Below are 7,500 nucleotides of genomic sequence, written 5' to 3' on the forward strand. Positions count from 1 at the left end.
GCATCATTGAAATACCATACCTCCAAAGTGACTCGAAGCAGCTTTATTTTGGCCTGTCTGTAACAGGCCATAGATTATAAAATAAAATATCAAAACGACACAAGGCTCCCACAATGCAATTTATATGTTCTAAATAGTATATAATTATAAATCATATAAATAACAGATTGTGTCCATACATATGTATAAACAAAGATAAATGGCTGTATTGAGTAACAGAAATGCACCATTGTCTTGGCCATTTAACAAATACAAAAATCCACCAGAAGCAGAAAGGGAGGAAGGCCCCATGCCAGATGGAGGGACCCTATAATGGAGGAGGCCATGGCTAGGAAGTTGTAGGACCTGAGCAAAGCAGGGCAGCATTGGGACTCGGGATGCCTCATCTACAGGGTTGCCATGGGTCAAGATCAGCTCCAGGGTGGGTAACAACAACAACAACATAGGAAACCATGTGAACCTACTGTAAACCTTAGACAAGTGACACTTCCTCAGCCTCTGGATGATAAGGGAAAACTTCTTCAGAAGGAATGTGCCAAGAAAACCCCATGATATAGCCTTAAGGGCAATATAGTTTGGAACAGATTTAAAGGTTTACAATAACCATATATATATATATATGGAAAATATATATGGAGAGCCGGTCAGGGTGCACAAAAATGGACTTCATCAGAGATAGAGTAACAAAAATAGAGCTTTACACAGCAGAAGCAAATAATAATCATAGCTAAATGTATTATGGCTAGATACAAACAGGCATGGGAAAAATGCAACCAAACTCAGCCTATCTCCCAGCATGGAAGCACAGACCAAACAAGCCCCAGCATGGAGAGCCCACAACTCCCAGTATGCTCCCAGCCTCCATGCAAACCTCCACAGCATTCACAGTCTGCTGACTGAGTGCCTTGCAGACCCTTGGCCTAAGTGGCCCATTGCCATGCCAGCTGCCATGCAGGCTCTCTATCACAGCCTCACCTGCCATTTGCCACAACTTCATTCAGTCACAAGAGTGTGATACAGTAATAATAAATAATAAATAAAATTGTTATTTCTATCTGTAGAGAGAAGGAGGAAGGAGGTCGGGTTGAGTGGGTGAGAGATGGGCTTGAGGACCCAGAAGAGAGGGGGGCGAGGAGACAAGAGGGGAAAGACCAGCCAGAGGCAGTTGAGGAGGTGGGGACCTCACCCTGGGGGTGGGGAATGGCTACGGAGGGCTTGATAAGGAGGAAGGGAGAGGCGCCAGGGGAGGCGGAGAGTTGGTGGAAGACTCGGGCGTGGAGAGAGATTCGGAAGAGGAAGAGAAGAGGAGCCAAGCCCAAGTTGGGCGGAAGTGAGAGGCCGGGAAGACCCTGCTCTCAGGGGAAGAGTAGTGGGACCAGTTCTCACAACCCATCCAGCCTGCCCACGGAGGGAGGGAGCTGCCGGGGCACAGCCGTGGAACCCGGAAGTAGGACGGGAAAGAGAATAAGTGAGAGAAGGGGAAGAGTCGTGGTGGTCGTTGCAGGAAAGGAGACAGGCCCCTCCAGCCAACCCTCAGAGAGACCTCTGCGTGGGACTACCGCCCTTCATGTTCCCGCACACTGTGAGCGCCCACAAGTGTACCCGAGGGAGAAGAGCGTGATTAGCCGGCCGCAGTGAAGTAACTGGGTCGGCGAGACTTTTTATTTTCGGATACTCCAAAGTTGTGGAGGTAATAAAGTTGGAGTTTCAGTTACAAGCATTATTTCGACATCATTGGGTATTTTATGTTGCAACACCGGAAGAGGATGGAGCCAGCCCCAGAGGTGATGGCGGCAGGCGCGGGATTTTCCACCACACGCCCACACTATCCCACTTTTTGCCAGGCAATCAAAGCGGCGTACAAGTTAAACTGGATCCATATATACATAATGCCCCCTTAAAACAAGATTAAACAGTATAAGATTAAAACTACATATTAAAACCCGACAAATCCAAACAATCATCATCATGGGCAGAGTTCAATAGATGGGAACGCATTAACCTGATTCCTCATCTGAAGCGATGCGTCAAGAAGCACCCCCAGACTGCGAACACAGTCCTTCGAGGAGAGTGTGAGCCCCTCTAGGACTAGAGGTTGCAGCCCAAGCCCTGGTTTGGGGGCCCCTACTGTAAGTACCTCCGTTTTGTCTGGATTCAACTTGAGCTTGTTTTCCCTCATCCAATCTATTACTGCCTGAAGACACTGGTTGAGGGGAGAGATGCCATCTGTTGCTGTTGCTGATAACCGGGAAATGGAGAAATATATTTGGGTGTCATCAGCATACTGATAACACCCAACCCTATATCCTCATATGATTTCTCTCAGCGGCTTCATATAGATGTTAAATAGCATAGGGGACAGGATGGTGCCTTGAGGGACACCACAATTAAGCTCTGTTTTTGAAGAGCGACTGTCCCCGAGCATCACCCTCTGGAACCTGCCCGAGAGGAAGGAGTGGAACCACTGCAAAGCTGTGCCTCCAATTCCTAACTCTCTCAGGCGTTCCAGAAGAATGTCGTGGTCTACTGTGTCAAATGCCGCTGAGAGGTCTAGCAACACCAACAGAGTCACGCTCTCTCTGTCGATGGCTAGACAAAGGTCATCAGTTAAAGCGACCATGGAAATCTCCACCCCATACCCGGTCTTGAAGCCCGTTTGAAATGAATCAAGAAAATTGGCTTCATCCAAGACCACTTGAAGCTGAAGAGCAACTGCCCTCTTGATCACCTTGCTCAAAAATGGCAGATGAGAAACAGGCCTATAATTTTTCACGTCCAGGGGGTCCAAGGAGGATTTTTCAAGAGCGGTCTAACGATCGCTTCTTTCAAGGAGGATGGTATATGGCCCTCCCCAAGGGAAGCATTGATGATACATCTAAGAAGTGCCATCAATGCCTCATCCCCCTGGATGGTCAGCCATGATGGGCAGGGATCAAGAGAGCATGTTGTCTTTTTAACCTTTCCAAGGATCTTGTCCACGTCACCAGTACTCAGTACTACCTCAAACTGATCCAGTTTAATATCATAAACGGGTTTACAGGACACCTCATTAGTTGATTTTGCTTCAACATTGGCGTACAAATGGGCTCTTATCTGAGAGATTTTGTCTGCAAAGTAGTTGTTGAAAGCGTCACAGTAGGCCGTTGTTGGGTTAGTTAAGTAGAGGGTTCTGGGTAGATGACATCACCGTCATTTCCCTCACCACCCTAAACAGTTCTGCCGGATGAGACTTTGCAGATGCAATACGAGCAAACGAGGAGGATCTCTTCACTGCTTTAATTGCCTCTCCGTAAGAAAAAAGGAATTTCTTATGGTGAATTCTGTCAAATAAGAAACCAGATTTCCGCTAATCGCGCTCTAGTCGTTGTCCCACCCGCTTCATATTCTTCAGCTCTCCAGTAGACTTGCAAACCCTGCAGAGCCTGCATGGTTTGAGTGCTGGAATATGGCTCTGGTGGCCAGGGTTCAATTCTCAGCTCCTTGGGCAAGTCACACACTCTCAGCCAAGGAGGAAGGCAATGGCAAATTTCAACGGGACTCATCTTACTATGAAAACCACCATGACAGACTTGCCTTAGGGTCACCGATGTCAGAAATGACATGAAGACACACACACACACACACACACAAACACACACACAAAATAATAATAATAATAATAATAAAATAGGGATACATATTAATTATATTAAGTGACGATAGAGGCTCCTCCCTCCAAAACTGTCATAATTCAGCCTGGGAGGGAGTGAATAGGCTGGCCTAGCTCCACCAGGGCTAGCCTGAAGATAGAGGCTCCTCCCTCCATAACTGTCATCCTTCAGCCTGTGAGTAGGGTTGCCATAAGTCAGGACCGCCAAACTGGGATAAATGTAGGACAAATCTAGGACAAATTTTTCAGATGTAGGACACTTTTTTTAATGGAGGACACACAAAATTTGGGTGATTTTTAATTTTTTTTTTAATATAAATGCATGTTTCTTAGGCATGATCAAAATGGAGGACATTTGGGCATTATTCCTAGATAGATGGCGGAAATTTACTTCCCTTTCTGACCAAACCATCCCCCTCCCCATTCCAAAATACACAACAGCACATTTGGGCATTGAACATGGCTTTACTTAACATGGCAATCTCTTGTATATTTCAGAGGCTTATTGCCTCTTTGGGTTTGACACTGAACATGGATTCACATAGCTATGCATATTGAACATGTCAAGGTGGTTTCACAAGAAGTGATTTGCCCTTGGGTTCAACTGTACTTCTCAGAAGTGTGTACTTTGTCAAGGGACTGTGGTTTTTCTTTACTGCGCATGAGTTTGTAAAAATCACTTCAGAGGCTTGCTGATATCAATACCACCACCACCATCAGCAGCATTATCATCACCAGTATCATTGTTAAAACAAAGTAAACCTGTACAAATGGAATGGAAATCCTCCTCCTCCTCTTCCTCCTCCTTCCTCCCTCCTCCTCTTTCTCTTCTTCCTCCTCCTTCATCCCTCCTCCTTCCTCCTCCTCTTCCTTGGCGCGCTTCCCCTCCGCGCACTCCAGCGGCAGGCAGGCAGCCACCTCCTCCTCTGCCTCCGCCTCTATATCCCCGCGCGCAAGCAGGGGTGAGTGTGCGCTGCCGCCAGCAGGGGCCAAGGCAAGCACCCAGCGTGGCCGTGCAGAAGCACGCGAGGCGGAAGAGGAGGTGGGCGGCTGCCTGCCTGCTGCCGGTGAGCGTGGATGGGGAGCGCGCCAAGGCAGGCGGAGGCAGAGGAGGAGGCGGAGGTGCCTGCCTGCCTTGGTGCGCTCCCCGTCCGCGCGCACCAGCAGCAGGCAGGCAGCCACCCACCTCCTCTTCCACCTCCGCCTCGCGTACTTCTGTGCGACTGTGCTGGGCGCATGCCTTGGCTTGCTGGCGGCAGCACATATTCGCCCCTGCTTGCGCACCTGTGTGCGGGGCTATATAGGAAGCTTGGGTGGGCCCTCCGTCTCCTCCTCCTCTGCCTCCGCCCAAGCTGCTTGCTGGTGGGGGCCAAGGCAAGCACCCAGCATGGTTGTGCAGAAGCGGCCATACACAGGGCACACGCGGGGGCAGAGGAGACGGAGGAGGAGGAGGTGGGTGGCCGCAGGTGGGGCAGTCCCGCTTTTGGCGAGAAACTGGACCAGGACCGGGCCAGGACCACCAAAAGTGGGATTGCCCCGCCTGCAGGTGGGATATGGCATCCCTACCTGCGAGGGAGTGAATAGGCTGGCCCAGCTCCATTATTATTATTATTATTATTATTATTATTATTATTTACCTTTATTTATGAAGCGCTGTAAATTTACATAGCACTGTACATACAATCTTTTTAATTAGATGCTTCCCTGCCCTCGGGCTTACAATCTAAAAAGACATGACACAAAAGGAGAAGGGAGTGGTGGAGGGAAAGGGGATGAGGTCCAGCAGTGACTCTCTACCTCCGAGGCCTGGACCAAGGCAGATGGATTGGAGGGAGGGCTTGGCTTCAAAATGGATGGTTAATCTTCTTCCAGGGAAAATACATACTCTCAAGTAGGATAATACATATACAGTACATAGCAATACAGGAAATGGTTCGATAAACAGGCACCAAAAGAACATCAAATAGTAAGCGACAGTTATGCAATGCCTGGGAAGGCTACTCTGAACAGGATGGTTTTCAACTCCGTTTTGAAGCTGGTTAAAGAAGTGATGGCTCTTGCTTGTGGGGGAAGAAGGTTCCAGGAGTGAGGGGCAGCGAGTGAAAAGGGGCAAATCTGGGATGGGGCAGAGGAAATCCTGGGCTGAGACAGCAGACCTTGACTACTAGAACAGAGGGCCCGAGTGGGAAGGTGAGGAGAAAGAAGGTCTGATAAGTAAGGAGGGGCCAGTCCATGGAGAGCTTTAAATGTTGACAGCAGGAGCTTATACTGAATAAGGAAAGGGAGGGGGAGCCAGTGAAGGGATGCCAAGACAGGAGAGATATGGTTTAAATATCATCCTTCGGCCTGTGAGGGAAAGAATAGGCTGGTCCAGCTCCACCAGGGCTGGCCTGAAAATAGAGGCTCCTCCCTCCTTAACTGTCATCCTTTGGCCTGTGAGGGAGTGAACAGGTAGGCCCAGCTCCAACAGGGCTAGCCTGAAGAAGAAGAGCCCACCCTCCAGTCCATCTGCCTTGGTCCAAGTCTCAGAGGGAGAGAATACCCACAGGACCTCATATCCCCTTTCCCACCACCATTCCCTTCTCCTTTTGTGTCGTGTCTTTTAGATTGTAAGCCTGAGGGCAGGGAACCGTCTCATTAAAAATAATAATTGTAAGCTGCTCTGAGAGCCATTAGGGCTGAAGGCCAGGGTATAAATAACGTAAATAATAATAATAATAATAATAAGAGGAACAGGTAAAGCAGGTGGACAATTCTATACTGTTAGGAGCTCAGTCTGGGAAGGCCCTCCGGAAGAGATCCGTGTTTATCACCTTTTAAAATGTGTCGAGGGATGTTATATGGCGGATCTCTTCGGCAGGTCATTCCAAATTTTTGGAGCGGCAGTTGAAAAGGTCCTCTGGAAAGTCACCACCAACCTTGTTTTCTTTGGCTGCAAAGGGTTCCTCCCAGAGGACCTGAGTGTGTGGGAAGGATTATATAGGAGGAGGCATTCCCTCAAGTATCCTGGACACAAGTCATGTAGGGCTTTATAGGTAATAAACAACACCTTGTATTGTGCCCGGAAGCTAACAGGCAGCCAGTGTAGCAATTTCAAGACAGGTGTAACACGGTCGAATTTAGATTTTCCTGCGACCAATCTGGCTGCCATAGTTTGCACTAGGTGCAGCTTCTGAATGTGGCACAAGGGTTGCCCCATGTAGAGCGCATTGCAGAAGTCGAGACAAGAGGTTACCTGTGCATGTACTACCGTTTATAGGTCCTCCCGTTGCAAGTCGGGTCGCAGCTGGCATATCAGTTGAAGATGATAACAGACACTCCTGGCTGTCATGTCTATCTGAGATGATAGCTGAAGCGACGAGTCCAGAAGCGACAACTCCCAAGCTGCGAACACAGTCCTTTAGGGGAAGTGTGATCCCACCCAGGACTGGTGAACATATCTCCATACCCAGATTAGGGTTACCTATAGCAAGTACCTCTGTTTTATTTTGATTCAGCTTAAGTCTCTTTTCCCTCATTCAGTTCATTACTGATCTCAGAAAATCATTCAGAGGGGAGATGCCCTCCTTGGTCACTGAAACAGTCAGAGACACAGAGAAATAGATTTGGGTGTTATCAGTGTACTGATAACACCACGCCCCATGTTTCTGGATGATCTTGTCCAGTGGCTTCATGTAAATGTTAAACAGGATGGGAGATAGAATGGTGCCTTGAGGGACACCAGATGTCAGCTCTCTTTTAGAAGAGTAGCTGTCTCCCAGCATCACCATCTGGTACCTGCCTGAGAGATAGGAACGGAGCCACTGCAAGGCAGGGCCTCCAATTCCCATTTCTCTCAGGCTTTCCAGAAG

The 7,500-nt window shown here is 48.5% G+C and overlaps 1 protein-coding gene across 1 annotated transcript in view; it reads right to left on the minus strand.

Moving 5' to 3' along the window:
- LOC121922021 (zinc finger protein 420-like) overlaps positions 1–7,500 on the minus strand; it is a 319,204-nt gene that overhangs the window by 279,737 nt on the left and 31,967 nt on the right. The window lies entirely within an intron of this gene.

This window comes from Sceloporus undulatus, chromosome 2 (genome assembly GCF_019175285.1).
Source record: "Sceloporus undulatus isolate JIND9_A2432 ecotype Alabama chromosome 2, SceUnd_v1.1, whole genome shotgun sequence".
NCBI classification, from domain to species: domain Eukaryota; kingdom Metazoa; phylum Chordata; class Lepidosauria; order Squamata; family Phrynosomatidae; genus Sceloporus; species Sceloporus undulatus.